This window comes from Pygocentrus nattereri, chromosome 17, assembly GCF_015220715.1.
Source record: "Pygocentrus nattereri isolate fPygNat1 chromosome 17, fPygNat1.pri, whole genome shotgun sequence".
Taxonomy (NCBI): domain Eukaryota; kingdom Metazoa; phylum Chordata; class Actinopteri; order Characiformes; family Serrasalmidae; genus Pygocentrus; species Pygocentrus nattereri.
The window spans coordinates 20,360,290-20,378,657 of NC_051227.1; the positions used below are offsets into that span (position 1 = coordinate 20,360,290).

Below are 18,368 nucleotides of genomic sequence, written 5' to 3' on the forward strand. Positions count from 1 at the left end.
TTGCTTTTCACTGAACAGTAATGTCAGAATATGAATGAATGCATTTGGACAGATTTGTGCTGTGCTTTACTGTTTTACTGATTGTGAGAGGTGTCTGGCGTTTAGGGTTAAGCGAGGATGATGTGACATGTCATGCTGGCGATTACTCTGCATGTTCCGCTTTCTGATTCCTTTGACTTGAATCGTTTCATTTTCAGGCTTAGAAAATCACACATTGGCAGATTTAAATTACATTTTGCATGCTAAGCTCTGAATGGCATGAAAGAAACTATATATGTGTATGTGTGTTTTACATAATCACCCTACTGTGGTGGCTCAGCCATCAAACTGACTCAAAATGTCTACTAAATGTTTCTCAGGTCTAATTCAAACCATGTACATTTTTGCAATGTCTTATTAAAAGGGGAAATTAGAAACTATAATTTCCATGCTGTTATCTGATGACTCATTTCTTCTTCTTTAATTTAGCGAGGCAAAAAGGTTCACCGAGACTAGTCAAGGTTTTATTACAATAATGGAGGATTTTATGTGAATCGGAAAATGTTAACCAGGTCTCTGAACTGTAACTTGGGGAAAAAAGAGTGTGAAATACAGGCTGTCTATCCAGGCAGCAAAAGCTAACAGTGCTTTAGTACACATCGTATCAAATTCCATCTCCCCATGATTTTATACCCTCTTCTAGGAAAAAGAATTGGCTCAAGTATGTCACAGCCATTCGGCTCACTGTTTTCACGCCTGGGCCTCTCATTAAAGTTTATGAAGAAGAGAATCATATAGTGTTTCACTCTGTAAAGACCGTTTGATCACTCAGAACACTCATTTACCCATTTCAGTACCACAGTAAAAGAGTGGTCAGTTCTGTTATGTCTGATAATGGACATCTGCATTGGCTTGCATCACTCTGCGTGATGGGGGAAAGATGGGGCCATCCTCCCCACCCAGAAAGAGAGAGAGAGGGGACACTTGCACTAAGACTCCCGGCTATGTATGACTGTGTATACAAGGATTCTAAAAGGAGATCAAACTCATAATCTCCGGACAGTAAACAGAGCATGAAAGAGAGGGAGCAAAGAGAAAAAGGAAAAGAGTGAAGGAGAGAAAGAGAGACACCCATAGACAAAATGAGATACCGAGAGTGAGTAAAGACAGAAAAAAAAGGGAAAGCAAGAAAGAAAGAAAGGCAGAGAGAGAGAGAGGGAGAAAGAATAAATGATGAGGGAAAAGGGGGAAAGGAAAAAGGCACACAGAGAAAAGTGAGGCACAGAGAGATGCGAAAGAAAGAAGGCTCTGATTCAATTCAAATTCAGTGTCTCACTGGTATTTAAAGCACCTTCTGAGACTGTACTGTAAATAACAGGCATCCTTGTGGTTCTCAGTAAACAGAGCATTGCAGCCTCTAAAGGTAACAGAGGAAAATGTTGCAGGTTGTGTGCTGTTGAAGTTAGAGGGGCAGTCCTACTGTGACTGTGTAAGAGACAGGGAGCCCTACCAGTAGAACTGCTCCCTCTACTGGTAACTCTCTCACATTGCTTTAAACTGCTGAAGCAAGGGCTTTCATCAGTGACCAAAGCAGGATGCTTCAGTTTCATTAAATGAGGCACATTTTAGCTTAAATGTGCATGCAGAGGGACCAAAAAATACAAGTAAGACAACAAATATATGGCAGATATAACATTCAGATGTTTTATAGAAGTAGATATGTTGTATTTCAGGGTATATTATGAATGCCATCTAAGGTAAGCGAAGCACAATTCCTTTTCACATGTAGGAACCTTGTAATGCATATTGCAGATGCATATTTAAGCAAAATAAAGGACTGGTATACAATGAAAAAATGAATGCAGATATGATTAGTAGACTTTCATAGTTGGATGATTAATAGAGCATTTTTATAAAGAATGGACAGATAGTACAGAGGTATTTAAGGGCAACTTATGTTGTTTCATTCATCATGGCATTGTAAAAGACAGCTGGTGTTTTTGTAATAGTACAATAAATATAAAAGCCAAACAAAAATAGTATCAAGGTTTTAAAATGACTAAGTTAATATCAAAAGAGGCCAACTTGGGGCTGTTACAAAAATAGAAACTGACACAAAGTCTTCAACAAAATCCCAATTCATGCATTTCTTACACTGCTTTAATTCTTTATCGGTCTCAGTACTTTTCTCCCCAAAAAATGACAGTTTAACTCACAAGCTGCCCTTGTTAATGGAAAAGAAGACAGGCCACAAGTCTACAAGTCGAGACAGAACCCAGTGAATCAAACAGAAGTTGGATTTTTAGGCTCTGTTGATTCTAAGGTGTCACTTCTAGATAGCCTTGCTCTGATAGCTGTGGTGTAATCTAGCACAGGTCAGTGGGGTTAACAGCACGTCAGGGCGCATATCTACTTGCAGCAGTGTTTGTGCTCTGCTCTTTGTACTACTATGAGCTTTCCATTAGTATCTGCATGCTGCACACGATTCCAATCAGTCCGTAGAAGTGGATCAGCATCCTTAATTAGAGTGGCAAATTAAAGGCTGACTAACACACACACACACATACACAAACACGCAGTAAATATATCATCACAACACGGCAGCATTCACATCCATCTGACCTCCCACATCAGTCCCCTGCCTTTCTCCCATGTGTGTGATTCATCTAATGTCAGAAGGCCAGTGGCCTCACACCCCCATTCAACCCAACACTAATTGTTTTTGTAATAAACATTTTGTCACTTTAGAACTGTGTGTGCACTTCACCACACTTGAAAAAGTCAAAGAAAGGATATTAAGTTAGGCCTGATTAAGTACTATTGTCTGTGTGTGATTCAGTCTTTTGCTCCATTCAAACACTCATTGGGTGGTTCCATCATACACTTGCAAAGTTGTAAACAAAGGTCAAATTGCTTTGTGGTCAGCCTGAATAATTTGGCATCTTCCTAACATTCAGCCCCATACACTACTGTAATTTGTGTAATTATAACTCCCGGACTAAGCTGGAGTTCTCTATAGCAAAAATGAATGCAATTTTTTTTGAAAATCAACATCACGCCCTGTGCTTAACAAAATGGTTCTAAACTTGATCTGTTTTCTGCTATGTAGGGTGCAGCTAAAATTGCAAATGACAACAGAAGACAGGCAAGCACACAAAAATACTCCAAACAAACCAACATGCATTGTCCAGTATGGTAGTTAAGTTGCTTTGACATTATTGGAGTACATCAGGAATAGCTGGTGGTGTTATGTAATTAGTGCTGAAGTTTCTCATGCAATGTTAGTGGTATCTTGCTATTACTAGTGGTATCTTACAATCTTACTATCTTGCCAGTGACATTCAGCAGCCAAAATGTACGTAAGACAAAAGGGATTGGATTTGGAAGCTTTTGTAAAAATGTACACAATGCAAAAAGTAATTATAGAATGAATTACCTCATCTTGACAGCAAGGCATCTAACACCAGAAGGTTTGGTAGGTTTTAATGCTCAACAAGGCCAAGACCTACTGGGGAAACCACATGTCCAGGATTTCGATTACTTGTCCAGAAGAGTGTTTAATTCCATGCCTGGATACAAAATGCCCAGGAATTCAAGGATGTTCATATGTTGACATTTGTTATGAAGTGCTTCTTTTTACGCAGTCTAACAATTTGTATAATAAATGTAGGGACTATTCTTTGGGAAAGGTATAATGCTGGCGGATTGGTTTATGCACTTGGCAGCAGTTCAGCGTAGAAGAATACATTTGATCTACCTTAAACTGCATTATGACCGCAGCCGCACATCTACTGAATATATATAAAAAATGCAGCCACAGACTAAGATGTCCAGTAATTTTATATGGCTGACGTGGTAAGACTATGGTCCACCTACCTATTTGACTGCCATGCAAAAAAGTCAACCACAACCTGGAGTTTTAGCATGACATGTAGGGCCAGGCGATCGCCAAAGTGGTCCTACCACAAAGCAGACCTGTGTGAAACAAAGTGGTATGCTCATTTGCTAGCTGCAAAACTTCTTTGAGTGTGTGCATCTTTATGCAAACAAAAAAAGAATTTCACCAGGTGGAAGCAAATCAAAACATTGAAATGTTTTATCTTGATTGATCACACCTATAGTCAAGCTAAATCAGCGTTGCGAAGATTCAATATGAAGTTCAATATCTAAATTGGGCAGGAAATAACGGGTTAAAAATAATGTATTCTAACAGTGTACGTACATTCTTCGGTAGCTAATTACATAAAGTTGAAACAGTAGGCTTGCTGTAATCATTCAGCCTTCAAATTTACACTCATTCCTATTCTGGAAAATGGTCTTGCTTTAGTGACATGCCAAAAAGCAGCCAAACTTTTAAAAAATGTGCAATAATGAAAAGAAAGAATTAATCCATACTTTACACAGCTGTGCTCTCAGACACCAGCTGAGAGGGACAGTTTTATAAAATTTAGCTTGTATACCACAAGCCCCGTTTTCACCTAGCAGCACAGTCGATTTGCTGTCATAGAAGTGTTGTCAACTGCACACACATGACATGGGAGTATATAAACACACCTGTGGACAATGAGCTCGTTCTGTAACTGATGAAGAAAAATACATACTTGAATCAAATCAAATTTATTTGTATAGCGCTTTTTACAACTGATGTCACAAAGCAGCTTCACAGAACTCCAGTAAAGTTTTAACATGAAATGTAAAACCCCCAGTCGAGCAAGCCGGGGTGACAGTGGCAAGGAAAAACTCCCTCAGAGCTGAGGAACAAACCTTGGGAGGAACCAAGGCTCACAAGGGGGGACCTATCCTCCTCTGGTTAAACTACCTACAAAATTATTATACTACTAATATTAATAGTAGTAATATTAGTAGTAGTAATAGCTAGGAGTCTATGAAAACTTCAATGTAGGGTGGGCAGCTAGTGCAAGGCAAGTGGCAGTAGCTGGGGCTTGGGCAGCTGGTCTGAAGCGGTTAGCAGGAGAGCTCGACAGTCAGTCATCCGTCAGTGTCCGGCCACATTAAAAATGTATAGATGTCTACATGGTTCTTCAAGGGTTCTTTAGTAATGGCAGTGTTTCTATTTAGATCCTATCTATATAGGACCATTTCATGTTTAAACGGTTCTTTGCATGGTGAAATGGTTCTTCAGTTTGATGGACAATATGTTGTACATGGTTCCATACAGAAATGGGTTCTGCTTGTTTTATGAGGTCAAGCTTCTAACAATAGAAGAAACCTTTCCTGTACTAAAGAGTCCTTGAAGAAACAATTTTTAAGTGTGTACAGACTCAGTGGCAGCAGTCAGTCTCACTCTCCTTACCTTTGTTATTTAACTTCAAAATTGATTTTTTTTTTAATGTTTAGAAGGAAAAAGCATTAAATGTTTAAACTGTTAACCAGAATTAATCCAGTCTGACAATCTTGCGAGAGCATAACAGACATTTTTTTATTGACTGGCTGAAGATCAATGTTGCAGGGTGTCGGCTAATGTTTGGATTAAGAATAAGCTACAACAGGGCCAATTTTATAATAGTCCACTATGTAAAATGTCAGCAAAATGTAATATGGAAAAGCCAAATTCTTCTGATATTTCATTTTAATTGTCTTAAATGGTAGAACAGAAATATAAAAAAATGTAATAACAATCAACATTTTGCGATTGCATTTCTGCATTGTTGCTTCTGGCAAAATTGCAAGCCTGTTTGCAATTGCATTGTCACTGTCAAAAGAGAAACCTGTCAATCAAATGCTGTGGGTGGTACATCAGGAGGGACTTTTTAGTGCAGGCCATGTTTTAAGAGGAACTGAAGAAAAAATGTCAACTTTGGCAGTACTGGCACACTGGCAACTGCTGCTAATGACATTTTAACACTTCCCAACCAGACTGAGAAAAAATCTGTCCAAAGTGATTTACTGATGTTTCATGTGGAAGTGATTCTAGGAGAGCTTATGCCTGGAAATGATTCATGAACTAGTCTAACTGCTTTTATGTTGTATATGTTATATAAAATCTAAAAAAGCCCATGTGAATTTATCAAGGGGTGCTACTGGGGGTACTTCAACATCCCATAGCACAGCACATGTTTACTAGTAACTACATGTTGTGCAGAAAGGCCATTGTCAAAAGTTTATTTCCCACCAGATTGAAAAAGTGATGCTCATAAGAAACCAGCATAAATGTAACTGATAATATTCCAATAGTTTTGACCATTTGAGTGTATGATGCATGGGATTTGTGTCTGTGGGCAGACAATCTACAGCTGGCTTTACCCAGTGAAACATTCATGCAACTCTTGTTGCTTAAAACTTTCATGAAATAAATTGCATTTGAGTTGCAGGTAAAGCATCCTGCAACATATTTAAAACTGTGTGGCAATAGTCACAAGCATCTCAACTTTGTGGAAAGTTTTAGGAAACCACCAATTAAAATGGTGGTAACGCCTCATGTGATCATATCAAACGGCATACCGTGGAACCAGCAGAATTCACCAGTTCAGTGGTCAAGAAACTATATATGGTTTACTGAGCAGCTGAAATGGACTCAACAGACTGTCCGACTCATGGTCTGTAATATTCAACTATGCCAGTTTTGAGTCAGAACAACAAAATGAGTTTCTCAAAGCTGATGGCGTTTCTGTAACCAGCTGCTATAACTAACCACCTAATGGTAGCAAGCTGCTTTTTCTGCCCGTTTATTCTTTGTTAGCCTGTTGTTATTGTGACCCATGTAGCTAGGCTCATTTTCTCCACTTTAATTTTTATATGGATCTCAGACATTTGGAATCCAAAGCGTGAAAATTATTATAGAATCAGAGAACAAGATGCAGTCCTTGATTGTGCTTATTAGATAGGGTAGACAGCAGACATCATGTAGGCTATAAATGTAATTTATAAATGTAATTTGGCTACTTAAATATTGATTGTCAAAACAGATAAAGCATACAAAACTCATAGTAAATAAACAGCAATTAAAACACATAGAAGTTAAGTTAAATTGCTACAAATATGAAAATTACACCTCACCGATGACTTTATGAAGATGATATGGTGTGTTTAAAATATGAGCTGTTAATTTGGCTAACTAGTGGAGTGGCTAAGCGTGTTGCGTGCATCTTTATTTTTGTACTGCTTTGTATAACTGTTAAGTTGTGCAGAAAGTTGCAGGCAACTCATAACATGCAACTAAGTTGCATGAAAGTTTCACCATATAAAATCAACCTAAGGCTGACTGTTAAAATAGTCTGCTCCGCTGCAAGGATGAAAAAGTAAAGATCAGTAATAGATCAGACACTGGGATACCAAAGCTGTTGGTGAAATGCTTGTGATTTCGACGAAAAGAGTAGTTCATGTGTAATTTATAGGACAGGAATTTGTATTTATGCACCAAAAGACAGCATCAATCACTGTGACATACCTGAAGTAAAGTGAGCAATGGAGAAGATAGATCAGGCTTTAAGCCATGAGCAATGCAACAGAGAGGCACCCAAGATTTTTTAAAAAGCAAGTGGAAAGCAAGTTTAAAAAGCAAAGCCATTATACAGTAATCTGGCCTATGAAAAGATCCCTCAGAGGGAGACCACTGAAGCGCATTTCCACACCCGAGCTTTAATAAGGGAATTTTAAAGTGGCGTTAAAGAGAAAATGAAATGAGTGTCTTGGGCCTGTTCCTTGGAGGGCACCCCATCTCTCTTCTTCCTGTCTCTGAGGATGGATCGTGGTTACACTTGACACTTCATACTTCACCCTCCCACTTCCCCTATTCAATCGCTCAGACTGTCTTCTCCATCAGGGGACCCCTGCGTGACAAACCAGATTTCTCAATCCGTAATCCACAATTCTCAGGACCAATTAGAGGGGTTAATTAGCTGGACCCGTGCCAAATGGTGCCAAAGACTGCACGCGCAAACTTCAGCACAGCTTTGGCCCGAGGAAGCTTTTGTTTCGCTGTATTGGAGAGCAAATGTCAGTCCCTCTGTGCTAGTGAAGAAAGTAAAGCATTTCTCTAGCCTAACATTTAGACAGAGTTTCTCTTCGCTCTTACAGGCTCGATTAAAGCTCTAATCAGACTCACACTCAACATGTGTGTATGCGTGTGAGCACACACAGTACAGGGGGAAGAAGTTCTCGGAGTCTGGGTTTGTCTCTGATTGGTGAGGATCAGAGATCTCATAATTACAGAGCAGTGAGTGTGAGCTTTAACAGACAGCTATGACACCACAGTGCACTAAACTGCAAGCTGTGTCCAGCCTGCCCTCCCTTGCAGCTCACAGGTTAAGCGACACCCGTAAACTCCACCATTTAAAGCCTTCAGAACAATGACCGTCACCAGCCGCTGGCTAAACTCTCTGTCAATAGCTGCTTCTAACAGTTAGATCACCGAACACCCTAACACAGCAGAGGGAGAGAGAGAGAGAGAGAGAGAGGGAGAGAGAGAGAGAGAGAGAGAGAGAGAGAGAAATAAACTGACAGGGCAGGAAAAGGGGAAAGAGAAGCAGAAAGGACTGGAGAGAGAAAAAAGAGGAGAGAGAGAGAGACAGGGAGAGAGAGAATCAGAGGAAGGCAGGCAGACAGAGTACAGGTTTGTGACAGACAAACAAATTATTTATGCATTCATAACCCATTCTTCTTTTTTTCAATACTATGACTACAAACATTGAGCATCTTTTCATTGCTTTGGCAATGTTACTAAGTACAACCCCATTCCCAACAAAGTTGTAAAAAAACAGAATGCAATGATGTGTGAATCATTTAAACCCTACATTTCAATGAAAATGGTACGATGACAAATGCTTAAACTGAGAAAATTTGTTTTCTGAAAAATAGATGACTATTTTGAATTTGATGCTAGCAACACCTTTCAGAAAGTTGGGACAGGGTAATTTTAAACCCTGTGTTTCATCAACTCTTCTTTAAACAACTCCAACTGCTGTAGTTTTGAAAGTGATGTTTTCTGTTCTTGCTTAATATGAGATTTAAGATGCTCAAGAGTTCGGGCTCTCCTTTGTCAGTATTTGGGTTTCCACAAGTGGCAAAAGCTTTTTAATGGGTGATGGGTCTTATTCTTAAATTGTTATCATATTTTCCTGCAGTCTTTAAGAGGGTGGTGAACACTTCTCAATGTTTACTTCAGCTTCTTTGGGATGCTGTTTTTATACCCATTCATGTTATGAATTAAGCTAATTAACTGAGAAGTTTTTTTAAGCATTATATATGTATGTTTTGTGGCCCCTGTCCCACCTTATTTGAAACATGTTGCTGGCATGCATGAAAGAGAGAAGGAGAAAGACAACTGGATGATATCAGTGTGGAAGTTTCTTCAGCAGTCGCAGCTCCTTGCTGAAGGTGTCCGTCCCTCCTTTGCAGAGGTATTACATTTCAGCTCATCTAATCTGTGTAGTGCACAATAAAACGCCAGGCAGATAGGGTCTACACCCCCCACTGGCCCTATTCACGCCCAAGCCTTATCTGGAGGGAAACACATTTCAGTGGTGCTTCGGCAGAGCAGCTCTGCTGACACTGGATTTCTCTGAGCTTTAGACCAGCTTACACCTGCCTGCACCTTCTAACTTCGAGCAGGCCCGGTCACAGCAACCAGCCATACACATGCAAGCACACACACACACGCACGCAAACACACTCAGAAAGAGTATTTACCCAAGCCCGTGTCAGGAGTTATTAAACTTTAATCCGGCTAAGAAGAGCATATTCTTGCAATGAATTATAGATGACACAGGTTACAGTTCCCCATATGACCCTGGCCTTCCCCCAAAACACCCAATGCGGCAGGTTTTTAATAAACTGTATTATCATCCACTGGTCCAGCCAAAGCCACAGCCGCAGCTGGTCAAGATGGAATTTCAAATAACAGTGAAAAGAATTTAGGCTCCTGAGATGGAGAGAGACAGAGAGTAATCCTAATGTGAATTATTGCTGTGTTAGATAAGGCCAGTGTGTGTGTCTGTGTGTCTTCTCCATGTGTTTCACTGTTCAATTTGTCAGTACAATATATTTACTCAGTGGCTCAGTTTCATGTAGTATATTTATCAGATTTTCAAAGATAAAACAGTCTATTTTAGAGCAGCAAAGCCAGCATTTGTCTACCATTTTTAGTTTGTTGCCCAGACCTCAGGTTTGTCTAATGATCACTTCACAGGGCTTCAGCATTTTACCTTAAAATACTCAAAAGGTTCATTTCACATTATAGAAAATGTGCATTTTGAAACATGAGTATAAAGCATGATGTAAACATGGCTAATGTTTCATAATGTATCATCACTCCTTAGTCTTAATGGAAATGCAAACGATTTTGAATTCCCTTTAGTAGTGATGTCACAACCATGAACAAATGACAGTCAACAGTGGCTCATCCCACCAATTCCTGGTGAAGTAATAAGAAGTGTTGTTACTGCAGAAGATCTGTAAAAAAGTTAGTTATTGAAAAGGAAGATCTGGGAACACAGCTATAAGCCAGAACATAAACACAAACAAACCAAAAATACTGGTTGAACAAAATGCACCAGAATGAATGGACCAGATAGTTCTATTTTCCCAACAATAAAACATGGTTAAAAAGCACTAACAAATTTTTTGTTTGTTTATTTATTTGTTTTGGACTCTGCTTTTAACATTGTTTTTTTGTGGGTTGTCAACATGTATCATTGCAGCCTTCCAAAAGATCCTGACTTCCAAATCAGTGGCTTAATACTAACCAAATGTTTCTGCTTGTTTCTCCACTAATACATTTACGATGTGTTGGGTTTAAACTTAAATAACTTTACAGACATTTAACATAACGAGTTGTGTATTCCTGTGAAAGCTCAGGACAGATCTACACTGCAGAGTCATCTGTATTGCCGGTCCATTAGATCGCAGTATATACAGATCAATATTCAGCATCTATTTTTTCTTGCCAGTTTGCCAAAACATGAATGTGCCTAGTGAATCTCTGCAGGACATAAAAACAAAATTGACATCACACTTTAGAAAAACAATATTTTCTTTATGATGCGCACTGATAAACTACAAATGCTTTCCGAGGGCAGCACTGACAAGACTAGAGATACTTGAGAAATGTCAGGAGTCTGATGCATCTCTGTAAAGTTAGATAATAACACCCATTAAGGGCATAAACAGGCAGTGCTGAGAAAAATGGTCACAGACCTGTACATATAGACAGTAAAGGTTTCCAGTTTCTTTGATAAGTTGTTAGTATTTGTTTTTTTCTGATTATTGTTCAGATTGGTTTGTACTTTTTAGAGAGTTTTTATATTTGGTATTACTGTGCATATTGTTGAAAGTAGAGTTTGTGCTGAATCAGAGCACACAAATCAATTGATATTAGGACATGCTTTGCTGATTGGATTGAGCATTTTTGTAGAATGAATATATAAATCATGGGCTTAGTCCATATACAATCTATTCAGTTGTATAGTGTGAGTATATTTGGCATTAGAGGACATTCAACCAGCCGTAAAACGTCAAACACAGTATCAAAGCATTACTCTTTTGGATTGTAGAGGAAATAAAATTAGCAGAATATGGCATCTATAATACCATTTAGATACATTTTGCCTGGTTTACACTATTAATAATCAACTAAGTCTTATCATACTTTCTACTCTCTACTGCGCGACCACTCTACCAAACTGAGAAGGTAGAGTCTGATGGCTGCTATGTCTCTTCAGACAACTTGTCATCCTGCATCACTCTGAAGTATTTTGGAAGAGAACACTGTCTGTCCAGCTGTCCATACAGCACTCAAACTGCCTACTGTGTTCATGTTATGAATGAATGCCACAATACTGTTGATTCCTTCTACATTGCAAAGTCAATATAAAAAGACTGAAAATGTCAGTGGTAATATACTCTCATTTGAAAGTGCAAAGACAAGCAAATAAATGTGTGCTATATAAGAAAAGCAACTGTTAACAGAGCAAGGCATCAACAGAGCAGCTTTTTTCATACATAACAAGTGGTGCAGAACAAAGATAGCAGAGTGCAGGCAGTGTGTTGCCATGCTAGTGCACTTGGCTGAAACTCTGCTGTTTCTAATCTCTCAGCCAGTGAAGCCAGGCTGCCACCAGGCCTGCCTTGGCAGCCTTCATCAACGCTGCCTCAGTAGCCATATAAGTGTTTAACTGACCCTTCTCCATCTGTCCTGAATGCAGAACCCATGCCAAACACGGCCCTCCAGCCAGCTGAGACCCGCAGGGCAGTGGCAACGTGCTTTGTTTGTCTTCCCCAAAAGACAACAAATATTTGTTGTTCTAAATGATGGCAAAAACAATAACACATCAGCCAACTGAAGCCAAGCATTTCTGCAGGTTCATACTTTATCAGAATAATGCTCCAGTGTAGTTACTGCTTAGTTCACAAAATACTTGTTTGCCCCTTTTGTTCACTGTGGAAGCTTGAATACAAGATAAAAACATTGTCACCATCATATCAGAACCTCATAACTGCATCAGTCTTTTTTTATTTCAGTATTTGAAAGTTTTATTGTATTCTTGCTTAAACTATCCAATATGACACTGTTTAATCTAGTCAAAATTTAAATAAATCAATTGCATGATCGACACCTGTTAAGAAGCCAATGTTTTCCCATTTAAAAAGCATTGCTTACATGAACTAAACATGAAAAATCACATGATTTCTACAGGGTGAACACAGTTTCCAGTTTTCATTCTGATATCCAGTGATGGCATCAGTGTTTCCTCCATGATTGTAGCCTCTCAATCCTATAGTGCTGTTTAATGTGTTGTTTCAAAAGGGAACTGGAGCGTTCTACTTTGCTGTTGCTTTTGTTAGTTTGCTGCTCATTGATTTATGCATAGTTGTCTGCCAAATTACTAATATTGCTGGCATCAGAAATGTGTTTTTCTTGCTTCAGGCTTGTTGTACTTCAGTGACACACAAATTCATGTCATGTAAGTAGCCGTAAACTACTTTGACTTTATCAAGAAAGCCATCAGTGGAGCATGCGATTTAAAGTTGTATTTTAACAAGAAGGCTAAAGTCGGTCATAGCAACATCAGTTTTTGCCAAGTAATATCACTAAAGTCAACATTTAAAACTGTCAAAATCATATGGATCAAAACTGTCACATACCAACCCACAGCAAGTCTACACTATTAAGTGCATATACTCGTATTCTAGCAACTTATAATGGTAAGCAAGTGCAGCATGATGACTTTAATGTGAGTACTTTTATTGATGGCAGCATTCTTCTACCTGAACACAAGCTATGTGCAGTCTTTCAATTCTCTGCCATTGCTCTTTTGTTGAGAAAACAGTCAGTCATTCATGGGAGCGGGGTGGTGCAGACCTATGCCGTCTGCTGGTTTCACTTAAAACATTTTGAAATGTCACTTATTTTCATTATAGGGAGATTTTTGATGGGGGACTAAAGATCAAAGTAAGCTATAAATATAACAATAGCAGATTTTTTCCTGAGCAGCACAACTGTAGTAATTAAAACATGAGTGAAGTACAAAGACCATGGTTACCTGGCATCATTTTGTCGGAAGTGTAAAAGTGACAATATCTGAGGTTCTGGGAAAATGACTTATACTTGAAGTTTGTTAACATAGAATCAGTGACAAATCTGTGGGTGAAAAGGCAAGTTACGTACATCAAAATTCATTGTTAACCTACATCTTGAGCACAAACAACAGGGGGTGATCTGATGAATTTCCATCTCTATTAGCTGCTGCAAGAAAAAGATTCTGAGACTAAGACAAAGTTGCTACATGAAATTAGATTTTTTGCTATGACAACAACTCTCCTTGCTCTCCTTAATAACTGCAGTCAAATCGCTGTAATCTTTGCAGTCAGACACACACCCTAATCTGTACATGGACAAAGACACAAGAGTCATTAAGAGAGTCACAGAGCACAGCAATAGAGTCAAATCTGTTCTCAACTCATTTTAATATTTTAGCTGATAATGACATTCTGTTCTCTGCAAAGTCAGCCCGGAGTGAGAGCACAATCCATTGTAAGTAAGCTCCATGACGAATGATCACCATGCCCTCTAAAATGCAATTCACTGTGAATGCTATTGCCCGCAGGTTCGAAGGAACAGACTTTCTGAAAATCTACTGCTGATTGCCCTTTGATGGGAATGTCACTTGGGTTGAGCTACGGCCTATCACTCTAACCAGCGACAGAGAGAGAGAGAGAGAGAGAGAGAGAGAGAGAGAGAGAGAGAGAGAGAGAGAGAGAGAGAGAGAGAGAGAGAGAGAGAGAGATGAGAGCAGGACAGCAGTAAGTCTTAAGTGGCCCTGGCTCAGAACAGGTCACTTCACTGCCCCAAAACTCCATTCCACTTCCTGCTGATGAAGTCGGCGGGTGGCTGGAGGATGGATTTGCTGTCATTTTCAGAACTCTGGGTATACCATGCAGATTTAAGTACAAAACCAACTGTATAGGTCACTGAATGTAATCTTTGCTGTGTCAAATCAACATGCTGTGCATAATGGACCTTCAGGCCACTACACAGCAGACGCGCCATCTAGCATCACAACAGACATAGTACAAACATCGAATGTGTCACAATGAGAGCACCAATAGCTCAAGGTCACCAATAGCTCAAGGACATTTTTTCACTCTACTTGTGTAGACAATCATTTAGTGTCACTTTACTACCTCTTCACAAACTTAGTGTTAGAGCAGAAAGAGACTAGGTGAATAAAACCTCAATGCTAGCAACATTAGGTAGCAGAACATTAGCATTTGTCTCTGCATTTTAAAGACCTACTGGCTTTCTCTGTGTAAACCTGTGGTCTCCATATGGCTTTAATGTTGTTATGACAATGAGAAACTGAACAGTGCCTGGAGTAGGAGTGTCAGCACTGTTGATGCCGAAAATTGGCATTGGTGTGTGGACCTTCATTAAAACACTGTTTTCAAATTTGTTGATGCTATGCTGAGGCACATATGGTATGTGGTGGCATTTAAGCATTTTGTAACTTGCCTAGTTTTTTCGTCCTTATTTTTTTAAAACAATCACGTTTTATTGGTAATGCTATATTTTTTATGGTAATGCTCCAATTTTTACACTAATGCCATCAGTAATAATATCAATTTACTATAATACTGTTATAAAGTTAAATCACCTCAGCATCTCTGGTAGACTGGTAGATTTTTCAAAGACAGTCTGAACTGCTTCTGTAATTTAAAACCATCTTGCTATTCTCTTTACTAGGGTGGAGCAAAAATCAGGTAATGGCTAATGTCACTCAGTTAATAAGTTTGTTGACTTGCAACTATAAGTAACAAGTGACTATATGAGTGAGGAGCAATTTCTGGTATTCAGAAAGAGGATACCCCTGGTTTTATGGTGGCTCAGACTTCCAAGGTTCATACATTAATGGGTTAAAGTCTACCTACAATAAACTCTGTGAAAAGTGAAATTCAGTGAATTCCTTTTTGCACTCCCACATTTTTTATTTATTTATTTTTTTATGAACATTATTTTGAGCAAGCAAATCTGATATAAACTGATATTGATGTGAACTGTGGCCTGAATGCCTGCTTGCACTTGCTCTGAAACTCACAACTGTTTGACTGTGTGGTTTAATAAGTTAAAGCCTTTCTGCTAAATCGTAAGTGTCAGTGTCAGCGTCTGCGTCTTTGAGGCCATGCATCTTCAATATTTGTCTGGCATAAAAGATTAGTTTTTAAACTTTATATGATTTTTACAGTTTTTTAACCTCTGTGTAGAGGTTCATCAGTACTCAAGAAACTTATGAGGTATTCCAGAGCTCTAAGGCCGGTCAGGAGCTGATAATGTGTTTCCTTCTTATCCCGGGACTCAGGGCACTCTCCCCCACATTCCGGCCATTTCACAGGGTCTCCTTCTCTCATTAGAATCCTTGGACTTGTCTTTAAAATTACAACTCTTGTATGGTCTCCTCCCTCTCTCTCACCATAATGGCACCCAAGGTCGTCATTATCAGGAGCAAAGAGCAAACATCAGGGGAGGCTTTCATTAGACAAACCAGCTGCTCTACTCTCAGCCTAACCATATTCCTCCCTCTCTCTTGCTCATGCAGAACGAACGAACCAGCATGTAGAATAGGAGCTTTCTGTGTGCTACTGTGTTTACCATCACTGTACATTATCAAAAGTGTGGAATCACTCATCATAATAACTGCTGTTATCTTATTAATGTCACTATGCTAAACACTAAAAGGTATTTCAAGATGTCATTCAATATTTCAAGGTTTTTGAAAACGATGAAAAAATATTAAATGGTATATAATATTCTGTCATTTCTTAATGTCCTATCTGCCTCAGATTTAAACATAAGGATGAAATATGAGGCATTTTAGATGTTAAAGGGCCCATATCCTATTACTTTTCCTGCATTTAATTTTCCCCTGAGGTTCACTAATTACATTGGTCTGGGTTTATGTACCAAAAACATAAATAATTCATTTTATATATTGCTATTTTCCAACCCCTCTTTATTCTCAAGAATTAAACAGGTCATTTTGTTACTGTGCCTTTAAAACTGACATATAGAAATAACCACTCTTCTGACTAGCTCCTCTGTATTGTGCCTTATTCAAAAAGCAGCTGAAATACTTCTTATAACTTCACTGTGATTGTGTGGTCCTAAAGTGCTCTAGGCTGAATGGGCGCATGTGTGTCAATGTTTTGGTTTTTCATGACATCACAAAAACAAGGATTTCAAAACAGGCTCTTTTTGCAGCGTTGCTTCCATATATGGACTGCATGTAATGAGTAAAACAGCACATCAAGTTCAGCAATGAGACCCTTAAATTTTTTGTAACTTCATTCTCAATATGGTACAGATTTCATGGAATCATCTACAGCTCTCTTCATTTTTCTAGATATATAGTCACTATCCAAAAAACGAAAAAACAAAAACAAAAAAGCATCCCAAAACTTCAACTTTACAGGAAAACACAAAAATGTTCTTTATTATGCAAGTTAATCTGGATGGAATTATTAATGGAATCTATCCATACCAATATTCCGATGCTCGCTGGTAATGTGCGACATAAGCCAAGAGTACACTGCTGCGCTAAGGAACAAAAACTCTAGCTGGCAGTGAAGGAGGTTCTGCTCGAGGTGTTAAATGACTGTCGAGATCAGACACAAAGTCACTTGGCATTTTAAAAATCCACCTTGATATATTCCTGCCAGGAATTCCACGTGTGATTTTAGCTCATTTTAAACACACACAAACACAACCTTCCCTAAAACAGGTGGAGACGTGTAGGCTAGCTAAATGGAGGCAAAAAAAAAGTTGATATTTGCTACCAAAGACCATCTGTATGACATATAACAAAACATTGTGGCGTCCTTCAACACGCTTCGTGTTTCAAGAGGAGCTCAATGGCCATGGCAGTAGTGGTTGAATGGCTAGAGGTGACGACCCCCAACATTCTTGATGTTATTTAGTGTCCTTTTCTGCCTAGTTCAATAAAAGAGCATTTCCCATGAACAGAAAACCAGCATTCCCTGGTTCTTCTGAGCTGATGTCCCAATATTGATATGACTCAACAGTTAATATGATGCAAAATTTAATATGACTAAATAGTAACACCAATGACATTTTTCATGGCATTCAAAAAGTAAAAATGCAATACTTCGGTTGTCCTCAGTTTACAAGAGAAATGGCAGCCTGTTTTCTGACTCCTGGACTTTCTACACTACAATCTATTGCATGACGAACAAATTTGCTGCATGTGAGAAAGAGTGAAACAATGATACATGATTCACAAAAGTGGAAAATATTACTTTGTTTTCATGGCGTACCACTGATTTCTAAGGGAATATCACACATGCTGGCAAGCTAAAAGAAGTCCAAAGAAATGGAGATAGAGAAAACCTGAGCAAGCATCTGTTTCCCTGCAGTACTCTCCTGTAAGCCCCCTCCAACACTACAGAAAATACTGATGACTCAGGCCCTTCGGGGTCAACCACTTCCACAAACCCTCGGATTATTTTAAAGCTTATCAGTTTAGTAATTAACAGGAAGTAAATGCCCACTGTAACCCTTGGTCCCTTGTTGCTTTGAGACTGTCATACACTATTTAATGAATCCTCACCAGAATACAAATTGGAACCGCTCTTTAAAGGTGTGGAGCGAAGCAGCGTGAACTCTCAAATCAGCAAGGCACAGCCAAAACAATATGGCAGGCAGACAGTAATTACCCAGCGCGAGGCAGATTGTGTGGGCCGCAGAAATGACAGGCCAGTGTGTTATGTTGTGCCAGCAGTAGCTGTGTGTGTATGACCCAAGGTGGAACTCACGCAGGTGAACAGATTAGCGAGGCGAGCTCAACTGCACGCAGACCTGATCAAACATTGCCCAACTGCAGACGTTATCTACAGCACTTTCAGTACAGCAAATGCAGCGC

The 18,368-nt window shown here is 39.0% G+C and overlaps 1 protein-coding gene across 8 annotated transcripts in view; it reads right to left on the reverse strand.

Moving 5' to 3' along the window:
• The window catches only part of robo2 (roundabout, axon guidance receptor, homolog 2 (Drosophila)), a 608,847-nt gene that overhangs the window by 316,377 nt on the left and 274,102 nt on the right, over positions 1–18,368 (reverse strand). The gene's annotated exons all lie outside the window — the stretch shown is intronic.